We start from the raw sequence: 20,715 nt of genomic DNA, 5'->3' as shown, positions 1-20,715 counted from the left end.
TGCAGATTGAGAGTGCAGATTGAGATTGAGAGTGCAGATTGAGAGTGCAGATTGAGATTGAGAGTGCAGATTGAGAGTGGAGAGTGCAGATTGAGAGTGGAGAGTGCAGATTGAGAGTGGAGAGTGCAGATTGAGAGTGGAGAGTGCAGATTGAGAGTGGAGAGTGCAGATTGAGAGTGGAGAGTGCAGATTGAGAGTGGAGAGTGCAGATTGAGAGTGGAGAGTGCAGATTGAGAGTGCAGATTGAGAGTGCAGATTGAGAGTGCAGATTGAGAGTGCAGATTGAGAGTGCAGATTGAGAGTGCAGATTGAGAGTGCAGATTGAGAGTGCAGATTGAGAGTGCAGATTGAGAGTGCAGATTGAGAGTGCAGATTGAGAGTGCAGATTGAGAGTGGAGAGTGCAGATTGCAGATTGAGAGTGGAGAGTGGAGAGTGCAGATTGCAGATTGCAGATTGCAGATTGCAGATTGCAGATTGCAGATTGCAGATTGAGAGTGGAGAGTGCAGATTGAGAGTGGAGAGTGCAGATTGAGAGTGCAGATTGAGATTGAAAGTGCAGATTGAGAGTGCAGATTGAGAGTGCAGATTGAGAGTGCAGATTGAGAGTGCAGATTGAGAGTGCAGATTGAGAGTGCAGATTGAGAGTGCAGATTGAGAGTGCAGATTGAGAGTGCAGATTGAGAGTGCAGATTGAGAGTGGAGAGTGCAGATTGCAGATTGAGAGTGGAGAGTGGAGAGTGCAGATTGCAGATTGCAGATTGCAGATTGCAGATTGCAGATTGCAGATTGCAGATTGCAGATTGAGAGTGCAGATTGAGATTGAGAGTGGAGAGTGCAGATTGAGAGTGCAGATTGAGATTGAAAGTGCAGATTGAGAGTGCAGATTGAGATTGAGAGTGCAGATTGAGAGTGCAGATTGAGATTGAGAGTGCAGATTGAGAGTGGAGAGTGCAGATTGAGAGTGCAGATTGAGATTGAGAGTGCAGATTGAGAGTGCAGATTGAGATTGAGAGTGCAGATTGAGAGTGGAGAGTGCAGATTGAGAGTGCAGATTGAGATTGAGAGTGCAGATTGAGATTGAGAGTGCAGATTGAGAGTGGAGAGTGCAGATTGAGAGTGCAGATTGAGATTGAGAGTGCAGATTGAGAGTGCAGATTGAGATTGAGAGTGCAGATTGAGAGTGGAGAGTGCAGATTGAGAGTGCAGATTGAGATTGAGAGTGGAGAGTGCAGATTGAGAGTGCAGAGTGCAGATTGAGAGTGCAGAGTGCGGATTGAGAGTGCAGAGTGCAGATTGAGAGTGGAGAGTGCAGATTGAGAGTGGAGAGTGCAGATTGAGAGTGCAGAGTGCAGATTGAGAGTGCAGAGTGCAGATTGAGAGTGCAGAGTGCAGATTGAGAGTGGAGAGTGCAGATTGAGAGTGGAGAGTGCAGATTGAGAGTGGAGAGTGCAGATTGAGAGTGGAGAGTGCAGATTGAGAGTGGAGAGTGCAGATTGAGAGTTGAGTGCAGATTGAGAGTTGAGTGCAGATTGAGAGTGCAGATTGAGAGTGCAGATTGAGAGTGCAGATTGAGAGTGCAGAGTGCAGAGTGCAGATTGAGAGTGCAGAGTGCAGATTGAGAGTGCAGAGTGCAGATTGAGAGTGGAGAGTGCAGATTGAGAGTGGAGAGTGCAGATTGAGAGTTGAGTGCAGATTGAGAGTTGAGTGCAGATTGAGAGTTGAGTGCAGATTGAGAGTTGAGTGCAGATTGAGAGTTGAGTGCAGATTGAGAGTTGAGTGCAGATTGAGAGTTGAGTGCAGATTGAGAGTTGAGAGTGCAGATTGAGAGTTGAGAGTGCAGATTGAGAGTTGAGAGTGCAGATTGAGAGTTGAGAGTGCAGATTGAGAGTTGAGAGTGCAGATTGAGAGTTGAGAGTGCAGATTGAGAGTGCAGATTGAGAGTGCAGATTGAGAGTGCAGATTGAGAGTGCAGATTGAGAGTGCAGATTGAGAGTGCAGATTGAGAGTGCAGATTGAGAGTGCAGATTGAGAGTGCAGATTGAGAGTGCAGATTGAGAGTGCAGATTGAGAGTGCAGATTGAGAGTGCAGATTGAGAGTGCAGATTGAGAGTGCAGAGTGCAGATTGAGAGTTGAGTGCAGATTGAGAGTTGAGTGCAGATTGAGAGTTGAGTGCAGATTGAGAGTTGAGTGCAGATTGAGAGTTGAGAGTGCAGATTGAGAGTTGAGAGTGCAGATTGAGAGTTGAGAGTGCAGATTGAGAGTTGAGAGTGCAGATTGAGAGTTGAGAGTGCAGATTGAGAGTGCAGATTGAGAGTGCAGATTGAGAGTGCAGATTGAGAGTGCAGATTGAGAGTGCAGATTGAGAGTGCAGATTGAGAGTGCAGAGTGCAGATTGAGAGTGGAGAGTGCAGATTGAGAGTGCAGAGTGCAGATTGAGAGTGGAGAGTGCAGATTGAGAGTGGAGAGTGCAGATTGAGAGTGGAGAGTGCAGATTGAGAGTGGAGAGTGCAGATTGAGAGTGGAGAGTGCAGATTGAGAGTGGAGAGTGCAGATTGAGAGTGGAGAGTGCAGATTGAGAGTGGAGAGTGCAGATTGAGAGTGCAGATTGAGAGTGCAGATTGAGAGTGCAGATTGAGAGTGCAGATTGAGAGTGCAGATTGAGAGTGCAGATTGAGAGTGCAGATTGAGAGTGCAGATTGAGAGTGCAGATTGAGAGTGCAGATTGAGAGTGGAGAGTGCAGATTGAGAGTGGAGAGTGCAGATTGAGAGTGGAGAGTGCAGATTGAGAGTGGAGAGTGCAGATTGAGAGTGGAGAGTGCAGATTGAGAGTGGAGAGTGCAGATTGAGAGTGGAGAGTGCAGATTGAGAGTGCAGATTGAGAGTGCAGATTGAGAGTGCAGATTGAGAGTGCAGAGTGCAGATTGAGAGTGGAGAGTGCAGATTGAGAGTGGAGAGTGCAGATTGAGAGTGGAGAGTGCAGATTGAGAGTGGAGAGTGCAGATTGAGAGTGGAGAGTGCAGATTGAGAGTGGAGAGTGCAGATTGAGAGTGGAGAGTGCAGATTGAGAGTGCAGAGTGCAGATTGAGAGTGGAGAGTGCAGATTGAGAGTGCAGATTGAGAGTGGAGAGTGCAGAGTGCAGATTGAGAGTGCAGATTGAGAGTGGAGAGTGCAGAGTGCAGATTGAGAGTTGAGAGTGCAGATTGAGAGTGCAGATTGAGAGTGCAGATTGAGAGTGCAGATTGAGAGTGCAGATTGAGAGTGCAGATTGAGAGTGCAGATTGAGAGTGCAGATTGAGAGTTGAGAGTGCAGATTGAGAGTGCAGATTGAGAGTTGAGAGTGCAGATTGAGAGTGCAGAGTGCAGATTGAGAGTGCAGATTGAGAGTGGAGAGTGCAGATTGAGAGTGCAGATTGAGAGTGCAGAGTGCAGATTGAGAGTGGAGAGTGCAGATTGAGAGTGCAGATTGAGAGTGCAGAGTGCAGATTGAGAGTGCAGAGTGCAGATTGAGAGTGGAGAGTGCAGATTGAGAGTTGAGTGCAGATTGAGAGTGGAGAGTGCAGATTGAGAGTTGAGTGCAGATTGAGAGTGGAGAGTGCAGATTGAGAGTGCAGATTGAGAGTGCAGATTGAGAGTGCAGATTGAGAGTGCAGATTGAGAGTGCAGATTGAGAGTGCAGATTGAGAGTGGAGAGTGCAGATTGAGAGTGGAGAGTGCAGATTGAGAGTGGAGAGTGCAGATTGAGAGTGGAGAGTGCAGATTGAGAGTGGAGAGTGCAGATTGAGAGTGGAGAGTGCAGATTGAGAGTGGAGAGTGCAGATTGAGAGTGGAGAGTGCAGATTGAGAGTGCAGAGTGCAGATTGAGAGTGGAGAGTGCAGATTGAGAGTGCAGATTGAGAGTGGAGAGTGCAGAGTGCAGATTGAGAGTGCAGATTGAGAGTGGAGAGTGCAGAGTGCAGATTGAGAGTTGAGAGTGCAGATTGAGAGTGCAGATTGAGAGTGCAGATTGAGAGTGCAGAGTGCAGATTGAGAGTGGAGAGTGCAGATTGAGAGTGCAGATTGAGAGTGCAGAGTGCAGATTGAGAGTGCAGAGTGCAGATTGAGAGTGGAGAGTGCAGATTGAGAGTTGAGTGCAGATTGAGAGTGGAGAGTGCAGATTGAGAGTTGAGTGCAGATTGAGAGTGCAGAGTGCAGATTGAGAGTGCAGAGTGCAGATTGAGAGTGCAGATTGAGAGTGCAGAGTGCAGATTGAGAGTTGAGTGCAGATTGAGAGTTGAGTGCAGATTGAGAGTTGAGTGTGCAGATTGAGAGTTGAGTGTGCAGATTGAGAGTTGAGTGTGCAGATTGAGAGTTGAGTGTGCAGATTGAGAGTTGAGTGTGCAGATTGAGAGTTGAGTGTGCAGATTGAGTGTGCAGATTGAGTGTGCAGATTGAGAGTGCAGATTGAGAGTGCAGATTGAGAGTGCAGATTGAGAGTGCAGATTGAGAGTGCAGATTGAGAGTGCAGATTGAGAGTGCAGATTGAGAGTGCAGATTGAGAGTGCAGATTGAGAGTGCAGATTGAGAGTGCAGATTGAGAGTGCAGAGTGCAGAGTGCAGAGTGCAGATTGAGAGTGCAGATTGAGAGTGCAGAGTGGAGAGTGGAGAGTGCAGAGTGCGAGTGCAGAGTGCGAGTGCAGAGTGCGAGTGCAGAGTGCGAGTGCAGAGTGCGAGTGCAGAGTGCGAGTGCGAGTGCAGAGTGCGAGTGCGAGTGCAGAGTGCGAGTGGAGAGTGCAGATTGAGAGTGGAGAGTGCAGATTGAGAGTGGAGAGTGCGAGTGCAGAGTGCGAGTGCAGAGTGCGAGTGCAGATTGAGAGTGCAGAGTGGAGAGTGCAGAGTGCAGATTGAGAGTGGAGAGTGCAGATTGAGAGTGGAGAGTGCAGATTGAGAGTGGAGAGTGCAGATTGAGAGTGCAGATTGAGAGTGCAGATTGAGAGTGGAGAGTGCAGATTGAGAGTGCAGATTGAGAGTGCAGATTGAGAGTGCAGATTGAGAGTGCAGATTGAGAGTGCAGATTGAGAGTGCAGATTGAGAGTGCAGATTGAGAGTGCAGATTGAGAGTGCAGATTGAGAGTGCAGATTGAGAGTGCAGATTGAGAGTGCAGATTGAGAGTGCAGATTGAGAGTGCAGATTGAGAGTGGAGAGTGCAGATTGAGAGTGCAGATTGAGAGTGGAGAGTGCAGATTGAGAGTGGAGAGTGCAGATTGAGAGTGGAGAGTGCAGATTGAGAGTGCAGATTGAGAGTGCAGATTGAGAGTGCAGATTGAGAGTGCAGATTGAGAGTGCAGAGTGAGAGTGCAGAGTGAGAGTGCAGAGTGAGAGTGCAGAGTGAGAGTGCAGAGTGCAGAGTGCAGAGTGCAGAGTGAGAGTGCAGAGTGAGAGTGCAGAGTGAGAGTGCAGAGTGAGAGTGCAGAGTGAGAGTGCAGAGTGAGAGTGCAGAGTGAGAGTGCAGAGTGAGAGTGCAGAGTGCAGAGTGAGAGTGCAGAGTGAGAGTGCAGAGTGAGAGTGCAGAGTGAGAGTGCAGAGTGAGAGTGCAGAGTGAGAGTGCAGAGTGAGAGTGCAGAGTGCAGAGTGAGAGTGCAGAGTGAGAGTGCAGAGTGAGAGTGCAGAGTGAGAGTGCAGAGTGCAGAGTGCAGAGTGGAGAGTGGGAGTGGAGAGTGGAGAGTGGAGAGTGGAGAGTGGAGAGTGGAGAGTGGAGATTGAGAGTGCAGATTGAGAGTGCAGATTGAGAGTGCAGATTGAGAGTGCAGATTGAGAGTGCAGAGTGCAGATTGAGAGTGCAGAGTGCAGATTGAGAGTGCAGAGTGCAGATTGAGAGTGCAGAGTGGAGAGTGCAGAGTGGAGAGTGGAGAGTGCAGATTGAGAGTGGAGAGTGCAGAGTGAGAGTGCAGAGTGAGAGTGCAGAGTGAGAGTGCAGAGTGAGAGTGCAGAGTGAGAGTGCAGAGTGAGAGTGCAGAGTGAGAGTGCAGAGTGAGAGTGCAGAGTGAGAGTGCAGAGTGAGAGTGCAGAGTGAGAGTGCAGAGTGAGAGTGCAGAGTGAGAGTGCAGAGTGGAGAGTGGAGAGTGGAGAGTGGAGAGTGGAGAGTGGAGAGTGGAGAGTGGAGAGTGGAGAGTGGAGAGTGCAGATTGAGAGTGCAGATTGAGAGTGCAGATTGAGAGTGCAGATTGAGAGTGCAGATTGAGAGTGCAGATTGAGAGTGCAGATTGAGAGTGCAGATTGAGAGTGCAGAGTGCAGATTGAGAGTGCAGAGTGCAGATTGAGAGTGCAGAGTGCAGAGTGGAGAGTGGAGAGTGGAGAGTGGAGAGTGCAGATTGAGAGTGGAGAGTGCAGATTGAGAGTGCAGATTGAGAGTGCAGATTGAGAGTGCAGATTGAGAGTGCAGATTGAGAGTGCAGAGTGCAGATTGAGAGTGCAGATTGAGAGTGCAGAGTGCAGATTGAGAGTGCAGAGTGCAGATTGAGAGTGCAGATTGAGAGTGCAGAGTGCAGATTGAGAGTGCAGATTGAGAGTGCAGAGTGCAGATTGAGAGTGCAGATTGAGAGTGCAGAGTGCAGATTGAGAGTGCAGATTGAGAGTGCAGATTGAGAGTGCAGAGTGCAGATTGAGAGTGGAGAGTGCAGATTGAGAGTGGAGAGTGCAGATTGAGAGTTGAGTGCAGATTGAGAGTTGAGTGCAGATTGAGAGTTGAGTGCAGAGTGCAGAGTGCAGATTGAGAGTGCAGATTGAGAGTGCAGATTGAGAGTGCAGAGTGCAGATTGAGAGTGCAGAGTGCAGATTGAGAGTGCAGATTGAGAGTGCAGAGTGCAGATTGAGAGTGCAGATTGAGAGTGCAGATTGAGAGTGCAGATTGAGAGTGCAGATTGAGAGTGCAGATTGAGAGTGCAGATTGAGAGTGCAGATTGAGAGTGCAGATTGAGAGTGCAGATTGAGAGTGCAGATTGAGAGTGCAGATTGAGAGTGCAGATTGCAGAGTGCAGATTGCAGAGTGCAGAGTGCAGATTGCAGAGTGCAGAGTGCAGATTGAGAGTGCAGATTGAGAGTGCAGATTGAGAGTGCAGAGTGCAGATTGAGAGTGGAGAGTGCAGATTGAGAGTGGAGAGTGCAGATGGAGAGTGCAGATTGAGAGTTGAGTGCAGATTGAGAGTTGAGTGCAGATTGAGAGTGGAGAGTGCAGATTGAGAGTGCAGATTGAGAGTGCAGAGTGCAGAGTGCAGATTGAGAGTGCAGATTGAGAGTGCAGATTGAGAGTGCAGATTGAGAGTGCAGATTGAGAGTGCAGATTGAGAGTGCAGAGTGCAGATTGAGAGTGCAGAGTGCAGATTGAGAGTTGAGTGCAGATTGAGAGTGGAGAGTGCAGATTGAGAGTGGAGAGTGCAGATTGAGAGTGCAGATTGAGAGTGCAGATTGAGAGTGCAGATTGAGAGTGCAGATTGAGAGTGCAGATTGAGAGTGCAGATTGAGAGTGCAGATTGAGAGTGCAGATTGAGAGTGCAGATTGAGAGTGCAGATTGAGAGTGCAGATTGAGAGTGCAGATTGAGAGTGCAGATTGAGAGTGCAGATTGAGAGTGCAGAGTGCAGATTGAGAGTGCAGAGTGCAGATTGAGAGTGCAGAGTGCAGATTGAGAGTGGAGAGTGCAGATTGAGTGGAGAGTGCAGATTGAGAGTGCAGATTGAGAGTGCAGATTGAGAGTGCAGATTGAGAGTGCAGATTGAGAGTGCAGATTGAGAGTGCAGATTGAGAGTGCAGATTGAGAGTGCAGATTGAGAGTGCAGATTGAGAGTGCAGATTGAGAGTGGAGAGTGCAGATTGAGAGTGGAGAGTGCAGATGGAGAGTGCAGAGTGCAGATTGAGAGTGCAGAGTGCAGATTGAGAGTGCAGAGTGCAGATTGAGAGTGGAGAGTGCAGATTGAGTGGAGAGTGCAGATTGAGAGTGCAGATTGAGAGTGCAGATTGAGAGTGCAGATTGAGAGTGCAGATTGAGAGTGCAGATTGAGAGTGCAGATTGAGAGTGCAGATTGAGAGTGCAGATTGAGAGTGCAGATTGAGAGTGCAGATTGAGAGTGCAGATTGAGAGTGCAGATTGAGAGTGCAGATTGAGAGTGGAGAGTGCAGATTGAGATTGAGAGTGGAGAGTGCAGATTGAGAGTGCAGATTGAGAGTGGAGAGTGCAGATTGAGATTGAGAGTGGAGAGTGGAGAGTGCAGATTGCAGATTGAGAGTGGAGAGTGCAGATTGCAGATTGCAGATTGAGAGTGGAGAGTGGAGAGTGGAGAGTGGAGATTGCAGATTGCAGATTGCAGATTGCAGATTGCAGATTGAGAGTGGAGAGTGCAGATTGAGAGTGCAGATTGAGAGTGCAGATTGAGAGTGCAGATTGAGAGTGCAGATTGAGAGTGCAGATTGAGAGTGCAGATTGAGAGTGCAGATTGAGAGTGCAGATTGAGAGTGCAGATTGAGAGTGCAGATTGAGAGTGCAGATTGAGAGTGCAGATTGAGAGTGCAGATTGAGAGTGCAGATTGAGAGTGCAGATTGAGAGTGCAGATTGAGAGTGCAGAGTGCAGATTGAGAGTGCAGAGTGCAGATTGAGAGTGCAGAGTGCAGATTGAGAGTGCAGAGTGCAGATTGAGAGTGGAGAGTGCAGATTGAGTGGAGAGTGCAGATTGAGAGTGCAGATTGAGAGTGCAGATTGAGAGTGCAGATTGAGAGTGCAGATTGAGAGTGCAGATTGAGAGTGCAGATTGAGAGTGCAGATTGAGAGTGCAGATTGAGAGTGCAGATTGAGAGTGCAGATTGAGAGTGGAGAGTGCAGATTGAGATTGAGAGTGGAGAGTGCAGATTGAGAGTGCAGATTGAGAGTGGAGAGTGCAGATTGAGATTGAGAGTGGAGAGTGGAGAGTGCAGATTGCAGATTGAGAGTGGAGAGTGCAGATTGCAGATTGCAGATTGAGAGTGGAGAGTGGAGAGTGGAGAGTGGAGATTGCAGATTGCAGATTGCAGATTGCAGATTGAGAGTGGAGAGTGCAGATTGAGAGTGCAGATTGAGATTGAGAGTGGAGAGTGCAGATTGAGAGTGCAGATTGAGATTGAGAGTGCAGATTGAGAGTGCAGATTGAGATTGAGAGTGCAGATTGAGAGTGCAGATTGAGATTGAGAGTGCAGATTGAGAGTGGAGAGTGCAGATTGAGAGTGCAGATTGAGATTGAGAGTGCAGATTGAGAGTGCAGATTGAGATTGAGAGTGCAGATTGAGAGTGGAGAGTGCAGACTGAGAGTGCAGATTGAGATTGAGAGTGGAGAGTGCAGATTGAGATTGAGAGTGCAGATTGAGAGTGCAGATTGAGATTGAGAGTGCAGATTGAGAGTGCAGATTGAGATTGAGAGTGCAGATTGAGAGTGCAGATTGAGATTGAGAGTGCAGATTGAGAGTGCAGATTGAGATTGAGAGTGCAGATTGAGAGTGCAGATTGAGATTGAGAGTGCAGATTGAGAGTGCAGATTGAGATTGAGAGTGCAGATTGAGAGTGCAGATTGAGATTGAGAGTGCAGATTGAGAGTGCAGATTGAGATTGAGAGTGCAGATTGAGAGTGCAGATTGAGATTGAGAGTGCAGATTGAGAGTGCAGATTGAGAGTGCAGATTGAGAGTGCAGATTGAGAGTGGAGAGTGCAGATTGAGAGTGCAGATTGAGAGTGGAGAGTGCAGATTGAGAGTGCAGATTGAGAGTGGAGAGTGCAGATTGAGAGTGGAGAGTGCAGATTGAGAGTGGAGATTGAGAGTGGAGAGTGCAGATTGAGAGTGCAGATTGAGAGTGCAGATTGAGAGTGCAGATTGAGAGTGCAGATTGAGAGTGCAGAGTGACAGTGAGTGCAGATTGAGTGCAGAGTGAGTGCAGAGTGAGTGCAGAGTGAGTGCAGAGTGACAGCAGAGTGCAGAGTGACAGCAGAGTGCAGAGTGACAGCAGAGTGCAGAGTGACAGCAGAGTGCAGAGTGCAGAGTGCAGAGTGCAGAGTGACAGCAGAGTGCAGAGTGACAGCAGAGTGCAGAGTGACAGCAGAGTGCAGAGTGACAGCAGAGTGCAGAGTGACAGCAGAGTGCAGAGTGACAGCAGAGTGCAGAGTGACAGCAGAGTGCAGAGTGACAGCAGAGTGCAGAGTGACAGGGTGCACATTGTGTGAGTGTGCAGAATGAGTGTGCAGGGTAAACAGTGTGTGACTATGCAGGGTGACATTGGGAGTGTGCGGGTGAGCAGTGTGTGAATGTGTAGGGGCAGTGTGTGAGTGTGCAGAAAACACCACACACATACACCACACACACATAACGCACACACAAACCACACACCTCAGTCTCTCAACACCACACACTTGTCACCACTCAACACAACACACTCGCCACCACACTCACTCCCCAGGCTCACCCCCACAGACTCACCACCACACACTCACCAGCACACAGAAAACAACACACACAACAACACACCCCCAGCCGTCAATGAATGCTTTCACCATGCACAAACACCAACAACCATCATCCATCTGTGCACGCTTTTACCAAGCACACACCCACCAGCCGTCAGTGCACCCTTCCACCAGGCACACACACCTCCAGCCGGCAGTGCACTTTTCCACCAAGCAATCGCAGTATGGTACACTTTACTTTTAAACATATTCATATAAAGCACAGCATGCCACCATTGGTAAAATTACAATTCAACCAACATACTTCCACTACACACCACATGCACACACTCCATAACACATGGCAAAAAGACACTGGCATTTACAATGCCATTAGCTCAAACTCAAATAAATCCGAGCCCGATTGCATTTCTAATGCTTGTTAGATCTCCTCTGGCGTTAGCAGCGCGCATGTGCTGCTCTCACCCTGTAAGGCTGATTGGAATCAATCTGGTTTGGGAAGTTGACTTTTGGTTCCGGCTGTAATTTTCATTGGTGGGCGTCATTTGACGTCACCAATTATGCTAAACGGGGTGTGCTGATTGTCCAGGAGGCTTTTTAGTCCCTCCTGGTTACCACCTGTCCTTTTTTGGCCCCTCCCACCGGGACTGGATCTTGTACAGGCGCATTTACACGCTCTCCTTTAAAGGACAGTAAGCACTTTTTCCTTTTCATATGCAGCGCTGTCCACACGCTCGTAATGGCCGCTCGGACAGCCTCTCCTGCTTCAGCCCCCCTCCCCTCGTTGTTTTGCTTGTTTTCATTTGTTTCGGTTTGTTTTTTTCATAAATGCATGCCTCAGTTTCCTCAACATGTCTAATTCTTCCCGTCTATACTGCCCCTGCTACCTGTTGTGGTTTTCCACATTCATTAACTTACGTAGATTTATGCACACTACTCTTTTTAAATTTGAGTGATGGCTTCTTAAAGAGGTATCGCTTTTATGTGACAAACGCGAAGTTTACATTTTATTTAAGGCATGGTGAGATACATGCCTTGCCTAGAGAATGTTGCGCGTATTGCAGTGGCCTCCCTTGTATGCTTCTCTCCACCACGCTATACGTGTCACTCTGAAGCACGTGTGCTTCTCTGCACTCCACTTTACCGCTCGTCGTCTGTTTTTGCTCCCCCTGAACCCTCCCACTCTCCCGCACTTGTACTGATCACTATCCTGTGCGATTGTTTGTGCCCCTAGAATTCATAACTCGTATGTGTGCTTCCCCATGCCAGCCACACAACTTCCATCCCTCTCCCACAACTTGTTTTTATTTTGCACAGATGTTTTTTTTACCGAAGTATTGCTAGGGAATCCGAGGCTGCTCAACATAAAGGAGAGGTTATGATTATTCACATTAGAATGAGATTTTGTGTTTGCTACAAAGATGGGACATTTGAGGCTCCTAAAGTGAAAGCAAGCACCACCTCGGGGCCCCACAGCAAACCGCTATAACCACTCTATTCCTGAAAAGTGCTTGCTGAGACAGTCATCCTCCTGAGGTCGAATGCTTCAAATTCTTCTTAGAGATGTTTAGTATGTGTACCCGGAGTCCCCGAGACCGGCCATTGTTGCATTTCTTTCATAACCCCTGCCCTAGGGGGTCTGCACCAGCCGTGCGCGCTCCCTCCTCTCCAGCGTCCTGATCTTTCACTATTAAAGGGCGGGGGGCTGTGGTGTGAAGGAGCAAGGCAGGAAGACCCTGGTGGAGGCTCTAATTTGTATTACAAGGTGGTGTTTGGGGTGTACCTGCTCTGATGATCATTGCAGGAGGGGTGGTGTGAGGGGAAATGAATGTATTGCATGGTGTGATGGAAACACCAACCAGCGAGGCAGCGCAAAAGAGAAAATACTCGATTAGGGGGAAAGGCCTTTAATAAACAGCATTTAAAATGCAATAGGTCTCGCTTTTGATTAAGTTAAAGCGATTTACTTTGCTAATGGTATTGTATAGCAAAGCAAATGGCTTTAACTTAATCAATGGCTAGACCTATTGCATTTTTAATGCTTGTTAATGGCCTGATTCCACCCTGTTAACCGATTGCATGCCTGAACGTTTTTATCCATCTTCATACCTGCTTTTCCATGTTGTTTTTAAAGGTGGCTTTCTGGGCCCAGAATTTAGAACCTTCCCACCAAGACCTCACCCTATTTTTATAAAACTGTATTTGTGTTTTGAAAATGAAAGCCCATCTGCCTTAGTAATGTCAAACCCAAAAGGAGACTGTCAAGATGTGTCTGAACGTTTGGCTGGGTTGAAATGCACTTCACCACTTTTACTTTTTTTGCATGGGCCAAAAATTTGATTGGATATTGAAACAGTTAATCTTTCTACAGTGTAACATCTAGTTGCAGAGTACCCTGTTACTTATGTTTGGGGCACACAGTAAATGAATACACTTGAGTGATCCCCTGTAAAATTTGGAGATTCTTTTTGAAGTTACAGCTGAATTTGCCAAACTTAAATTGATCCTTTTGTTAGTCATCCTTCTATTCAAGATCCAGTAAGCTTTTTCCACTCTTCTTTCAGAGCATGTTAAGGGAGGGGTTTTTATTCTGAGGTTATGGGAAATACTTAACATAAAATCATGAAATCCGTTCTGAAGTAATAGAGCTAGCGGGAGCAACTTGCTTGTATTCTTATGAAACCTGGCTTCTGCTCACTTACTGCTTCACATATAAACAGAAGAAGTGAGTAACCATTTTACATAAGAGTTTGTAACACGACAACTGGAGGCCACTGTCTACTCCCCTTGTAAGATATTGCACAGGATCACAGCTTTGGCCAATGCCACCTCCTGTCAGAAGAGCCACGAACCAGTTAATTGCAAAGAAATATTTTCGAAAATAAGAAACCAGTTTCAGTAAAATGTGAAACGGGCACAAAAATTGCCATAGTAGGTATGAGAAATGAAAGTCATAGTCTGACTTCCCAACAAGATTTAAAGTGATGATTATTTTCCAATTTTACATACTGGTTGAGGCAGACCTGCATGGATTAAAGAGTTTCTGCCCATCTGAAGCTATCATCTAGGATAGTGCACGAGACGAACATTCTCTCCTGCGCTGATATAATTAGAATAGTCACCATTTATATGGCCCATGTGAAGCACACAACAAAAATGAACCTCCTCCTTCCACTAAAAATACGTAATATTATCTCTTGGTTGAGAATTACTGGTTTTATGTGCCGCAGACAGTTAAACCTCTGATGTGTCCCTGCTTGTTTTCCAAGCTGTTATACACAGTTTACTCAAAGAGACACTAGTGCCAGTGTCTCTGCGTTAAACAGTTCCCCAGCTTAGAAACATTGTACAGACGACTCATATTTATTGCCTTGTATGACGACCACAGATTGGATCTAACCCGCAGATAAATCAGCCTAGTCACTTCTCTGTACTCATTGAAACTGCACAATACCCTTCTGTTGGTTAGGTAGCACTTGTAATTTGCCCTCAGCTGTAACCATTGGTGTGTCCTCCTGTTGGTTATCTATAAAGGAGGCAGTTGCCTGTTTGTTATGTAGAATTTGGAAGTTCTGCTATTGGTTACCTAAAAGTATTGTTTGCTGATATTCAGTTTAATCCATTTCCAGGTGATGATTTTATGTCCGTACGAAAACCTTTCTGACACATTCCTCTAGGATGGAAGGACAGCAGTACTAGAATAAAGCACTTGTATAGTGGTAGTGCTTGCAGCCGCTTTTTGTTTATTATTTTCTATTTCATCTAAAGCTCATTCTTAATTTCTGCCTCAGGCCCAATATACAATTGTCTTACAGATTTATTAGTCACCCCCGCCCTTTCTATTGTGCCACATTAAGACTTTTTTTTACTTGAAAGCTAGAGTTATGGCGCAAAGCTTTCTTTCTAAATAAAACTGTTAGTTGTTGCAGTCACTATGGGGAAACTACACACTGCTAATAAAAGACTGGGCCTCTGGTAGAAATTTAGAATGTGCTTCACATTTCTTAGCTTATAAAGGGAAGTTCGTTTATTTCTGTCCAGCTTGACAGAATTCGTCATGCTGCAAGGTGTATGGTTGAAATTTAGCTCACTGATTCTGTTTGCAATAGCATAAAATATGTATTTGTAAAAGGCACGGTCTCCCAGAAGGGAGTTTAATGTTACCCAACTTATTGATACTTATTTTATCTATCTACATTAAATAGGTTAAAAGTTGATTGTGCCTACCCGGATTCATTTTCAATTCAGGTCAGACGCATGTCCCTGTAATGGATACATAAGTCCACTGGGCCACCACACCCAGCATTAACAGTGCAAAACAAGGGTGCTTCTGTCATAAATATTATTTTAATAGAAGGAACTGGATCCCGGGAAGATTGGCTGTCCAGATATGGAGGAAAGTTTATAATCAAAATAAGTTGGGATGCTCTGGCCAATCATAAGATAAATACTGGCCAAATAAGCCAGTTTGTACTTTGTCTTGACTAGGGGAAGCAGCATGATAGAATGATTGTTGGGGACATGACTCTGTGTTGTGTTGTCTTCCTCCACGCCAGGAGCTGGCCCTAGACTCTGGAAGAAGTCCTGCTGCAGGACTTTGAAAAGAGGAAGCTGTATTTACTAGTGAGAGGAAGAGCTGGCCAATTACGAGGAAGATCCAAATGCATGGCGAGCAGCCTGAAGCGTGCATGAGGTCTTCCTGAGGAAGTGAGCCTCCCATGAAGATCTTGCAGCCCAGTCAGCTGGAACTGACTCACAAATGTTTTAATTAGCAAGTGGGTCAGGGATTTGCAGAGAGCATGTATTATTTATTATTAAGAAGTTTTATTTAGCGCTGGCCAGACCTGAGGGTATCGGTGCGCTTTACAGCAGTTTTAATACAGGAATCCCAGAATAAGGCATAGGTATACATGTTGGTTCGGAAGTCCCGGCGTGTAGAGCAACATTGAGGCAGGACAGTCCTGAGAGCCTCGCAGAGTGCACGCTGTCTTGTGCGGAACCATTTTAGGGGAAGGGGAGCGGGTAGGGGCGAAGGGGTGCTAGGAGGAGGTAGATTTTGGTGACAAAGTGTCATGGTGCTGCATAATGCAGGTATGTGCCCTTCAGCTGTTAACTGTTCAGGAAGGCACCGCTGAGGAAGAGGTCTTTAGAAGTCTTTTGAATTTTACAAAGGACGGGATAGTCCCAATGTCTGCTGGGATGGAGTTCCAGATTTTGGGTGCATTTCCAGAGAAGGATCGTGCAGCGGTTTTCTGTTTGCGTGTTTTCATTTGAATGAGCAGGAGGGAGTTGGAGCAACTGAGGTTCCTGGTCTGGCCGGCCTTTTTGAGTTTGGAGGCCAGGTATTCAGGTTTCCCTGTGTGGAGGGCTTTAGTGCGTGAGGCAGGCAATTACGAAGCTGGCATGCATCTCTGAGTGTTTTGAGTGCGGGTGCAATATGCTAAAATTTCCTGACTCCGGTGACCATTCTGGCTGCTGCATGTAGAGCTGTTTTGAGGGTGACTAGGTGGGATTTTGCTGTAACTGTGAGGATAGCATTTCCATAGTCGAGTCTAGATATCACCAGGGATTGGGAGGCTTGTTTGAGCTTATTGGCGGGATGAAGGGTTTTATTTTGTTGTGAAGTTTCAGATTGAGGTAGGCACCCTTCGTGGAGTTCTTTGATGTGACTGACCATGTCCAGTTTGGAGTCTAGGGTGATTCCTAATGATTTAATGGAGTTGGCCTGAGTGAGATTACAGTTGAGGGCATCAATTGCTTTAAGCCATTCCATGATTTGGGGGTTTTCTTCTATGTTTGAGATGAGGAGGATTTCGGTTTTGTCTTGGTTGAGTTTGAGGTGGTTTATGGATAGCCAATGTTGGACTTCTTTTAGAGTGTTGTTTAGTCTCTGAATATCTTCAAAGGAGGAGATTTCTAGATAGATCTGGGTGTCATCTGCATAAAGGTGAAAGGTGATGTTGGCTTTTTTGAGTAGGGAGGTGAGGGTTTCCATGTAAATGTTGAATAGTTGAGGGGAGAGCACTCATCCTTGGGGGACACCTCTGTTGACAGGGTGTGAGTCGGACGTGCAGGTTTTGATTTTTATCCTTTGAGAGCGGTTGTGTAAGAAGGAGGAGAACCATTGTATGACCACCATGTCTTGAAAAGCCTTGATGAGCAGGTTGTGTACCACCGTGTCTAAGACTGCCAACAGGTCCAGGAGGATGAGCAGGCAGCATTTGTCTGTATCTAGAGATTTGTGAAAGTCACCCACGATGTTAAGGATCTCAGTGCTACAGCCTTTTCTGAATCCCGACTGGTGGAGATCTAGAAGGTCGATGCTGTCCGTGTGCTGAGTCAGTTGTGAAAGAACGCACTTTTCAATGATTTTGGCAAAAAGGGGAGATTGGAAACGGGTCTGAAGTTGTTTAGATTTTTGGTGTCCAGGCCAGGTTTTTTCCAGAGTGGTTCCAGAGTGGTTCTCAAGGAGCTGTTTATGATCTTGCACCAGAATATAGCTATGGAGAGTTTCAGCTTTTTAGTCAATTGTGTGCGTAAAGGATCTAGTGTGTGAGATTCAGGTTTGGAGGTGGCGATTAGTTTGAGAATCTCGGTTTCAGGTATGGAGTTGAAGGATTTGCAGACTTTCATGGGGTGTTTGTGTGTGTTGGCTTCGGTTTCAGGGGGTGGGATTGTGCATGAGGTGTTGGGTTGACGTCTAGTGAGAGCTCAATCTTGGTGATTTTGTCTATGAAGAAGTTGGCGAAGTTGTCGCACCAGTCTTTGGAGGCCTAGCCTGGGGTAGTGGAGGGCTTGGATGTTTGTTGTCTGATGATGTTGAATAGTTCTTTGGGTCTGTTTTTCGCATTGTCCAGGGTGGTGCAGAAGAAGGTGTTTTTTTATTGTTAATATTTTTTGCATTTCCTTCGGGTTGCTTTGAGTTGCTCTTGGAGGCTTGTAGAGGGGTTGTTCCTCCATAGTCGTTCTGCAGCTCTTAATTGTCTTCTTTCAGCATTGATGTCTGAGTTGAACCAGGATCTGGACGGAATTTTCCTGTTTTTTTGCGTCAGGGGGCTAATTGATCTAGGATGGAAGTCATAGTAGAGTTATAGTGAGTGGTGAGTTCTGTTGTAGAGAGATCATCCTTGGAGGTAGGCAGGAGTGAGCCTATCCTTTTTTCAAAGTCGGCCATGGATATCTGTCTTAAGATTTCTGGTCCATTTAAGGGGTTCTTGGGTGGGGGGTTGATGTGTGATTTGTTGAGTGATGTGGAATAGGATATGGTGGTGGTCCGACCTGTCAACGGTTAGGATCTGATCGATTGTGATGGTGTCCCGTTGGGAGATGATGGCATCCAAGACCGATCCTTTGTTGTGGGCAACTTCTGTACAGTGCTGGGTAAGGTTGTTGCTGTGTAGCAGCTCATTTAGGTTCTGGATTATCGGGTTGTTTTCGTTCCAGTGTAGGTTCAGGTCTCCCAGGATAAGGTTGTTGGTGTCTCGGAGTGAGCAATGAGCAATCAGGTCGGCCAGGTGTTCGGTGAATGCGGTTGTGTTTCCTGGGGGATGATATAGGAGATGGCACTGGAATGTCTAGTTGTCGCTTGTGTTGATGTTGGTGTCAATTTCTGTCACGGAAATATTGTTGTTACGAATGATTGCTAAACCTCCGCCTTTTTGGTCTTTTCGATCTTTGTTGATTACAAAGCCTGGTGGCACAAGAGTGTCCATAATTGAAGTCGAGCGTTTGTTTAGCCCCGTCTCGGTGATGAAGGCGATGTCTATGTCATGGGATAGGATGGTTTCTGCTAGCTCTGTTGCATGTTTAGTGGCTGATCTGCAGTTTGAGCATGCAGTTGGTGGTCTGAGAGTGGTGATCCAATAAGGAACACTTGTTGTTCTTCTTCACCCTGGTCCATAGGATAATTACCTCTTGTCTTTGGTTCCTTTCACTGTTTCAGCAGCCGTACTTGTAGCTCTCAATTTTCTAGAGATATTGTTTCACGTTGCTTCCCAATGCTAAATCACATTTCCCCAATCTCAGCATGGTATGTGGTGAATCCACTGAGACCGTGACCTCCAAACAAAAATCTCAACCTTGACTGATGAATTTTGAGATACAGGACCTTAGGATTCGGATACTGCTGGTAGATGCCCTTCAGACGCTTCCTCTTCAGCAGAAACCTCATCCACACTTATCCATTCCCTGCCTTTAGGACTCCCTGTAGACCTGATTAACTGGTTACCAAGACTTTGATACCCAGTCTGGCACCTTGAGAACACCACCTTCCAGCTTAGGCAGAATCATTCTTCTTTTTTGAGTGGGGCTTTTTGGGTGAGTTCACAGTTTTGGGCCGTTTATTCAGAATCTTGGCCACACAGGCCCAAGCCCACTTATTTACTTATATTTGCAGTGGGATCTCCGAGAAACGAAGGCAATTTAATGCATTGCAACATTCTGATTAATACCTTTACCACATTGACTGAATATTGTTAACACAGCCCATAGGGCAAGACTTTACACTTGAGTTCCTGAATTTAGCGAAAGCTGTCCGCAACTTTCCTGCGGGTTAATATTAGTTATATATAACCCATGGCGTTTGGAATATTGAGCCCTAGCGCACACTATAATTATTTGATCTCATGTCCTCGCCTCAGACGTTTCTAAGGCCTTCTGAATTTGTTTTCGTTATGGTGACTGGACTATTTTCCGATGTGTAACATTGTGTACAAGTGTTGTTGATACGAAACCTACTGCAATGGGAGAGCAACATGGATTGTAGTGTATGGCCATTTTTTTTGTCAAACATTCATAAACTGAAAAGCGCCATGGACTGTCAGTTTTTGCCTTCTTTTCTTGGAGCAAATGCTCTTATCCCAAACTACCATGTTCCAACAGGTTCACCATGTTTAGAAAATATTGTCCAGTTTTGAGGGTGCCTGATTAAATAATTTTACACTGAGCAGAGTTAGTTTGGCCGGCATGTAAAAAATATTAGGACAAGAGCTGAACTGTCTCCAACCGGACACCTTAACTGCTCATATTCCCTAGCCTTGGAGAGTCGGGTGTATGAAGAAGTGCAGCAGTATCCGGGACGTCAGTAGTAACAGTATCCACAGCGACTGTTGTTCGGTAATCACTGGCTTCCCCTGACCCAGAGAAAACACTTTGCTAAGGCCATGTCAAACTCAGTCTCTTTACATACTCATCAGACCTGAAGGACATGCTCCTTAAAGGAGATGCTTTCAAGTTAACAGTTTAATGGGAAGCATACTACAAACTAAATTAAATTAATGTAACGATTCATCAATTTCTTGATCTGCAATTATCGGATCCAATGAACAGTAGTGAAGGGCTTTTAATATAAAATATTTTGGTGCATTTCGTCAAGGTTTAGCTCACAAGACCATAACTGCACTATGATAGGTATGAATATTTGCACCTAGGCACTGCATTTCATCCCTCTCCGAACTTAAGTTCTCCCATTCATTTTTGTTATTTTTAGTCCTGTATTGAAAATGTGGGTGTATGGAATCTGTTCTCAAAAAAGTTGGTATAATCTCTTTTAAACGTATTTCTCCTATGAATAATTGTGTAGCGTAGTGATAAGGTACCACTTGTCTGTCCGCCTGCAAGGTGAAGGTGTCTGTTTTAGGGGCTCACGGGGTATGGGCCATTCTTGTTCTTTGTAGGGCACATAGAGGCCTTGAGTGCATGTCTCCTGGTGGGTGATCCCTTTGGATCACCACTGATCTTCTAGCAACTGATGATCAGAGAGACCCTGGGCTCCTCTAGATAGACTGCGTGGGCTTAAAGGAATTGTGACTTCACAGAGGATGGGAATTCTCTGTTGTGCTGAGTGAGCAGTGACCACCATTAGGCCAGCCACTGGCCATTGAAGCTTTCCCATGCTGCTGGATTGCATTGGGAATGAAGGTTTGCCAACATTATAGTGTTTATTTTCAGATGAGCTGGTTTACTTGCCTCCTGCTTGAATAAGAAATGCAGAGGACTGTGGCTTCCATGCCTAATCTCTCATCTGTGCTTACCTGGACTGACCACACAAAATAGCCTGAAGCCGTTTTTTCCAGTCTCTACACAACAAGAAACAACTACATTCAGCATCATATTGTTTGTTTTCAGACGGGGTGGTTTAGATGCTTCCAGCTAGAATACAAAATGTGTGGAGTATTATCACTTCTGTGCTTACCTCTATCATCTCTTGTTGCCTGACCCCTCAAAGCAGCCTGAAGCTATCTTTTCCAGTCTCTACTCA

The 20,715-nt window shown here is 46.1% G+C and overlaps 1 protein-coding gene across 1 annotated transcript in view; it reads left to right on the top strand.

The window, feature by feature from the left end:
* Positions 1-20,715, top strand: part of DPP9 (dipeptidyl peptidase 9) — an 84,345-nt gene that overhangs the window by 22,400 nt on the left and 41,230 nt on the right. The gene's annotated exons all lie outside the window — the stretch shown is intronic.

Source organism: Lissotriton helveticus, chromosome 12 (genome assembly GCF_964261635.1).
Source record: "Lissotriton helveticus chromosome 12, aLisHel1.1, whole genome shotgun sequence".
Taxonomy (NCBI): Eukaryota; Metazoa; Chordata; class Amphibia; order Caudata; family Salamandridae; genus Lissotriton; species Lissotriton helveticus.
The sequence above is the reverse complement of the archived record's forward strand: the minus strand, read 5'-3'. Positions and strand labels throughout refer to the sequence as shown.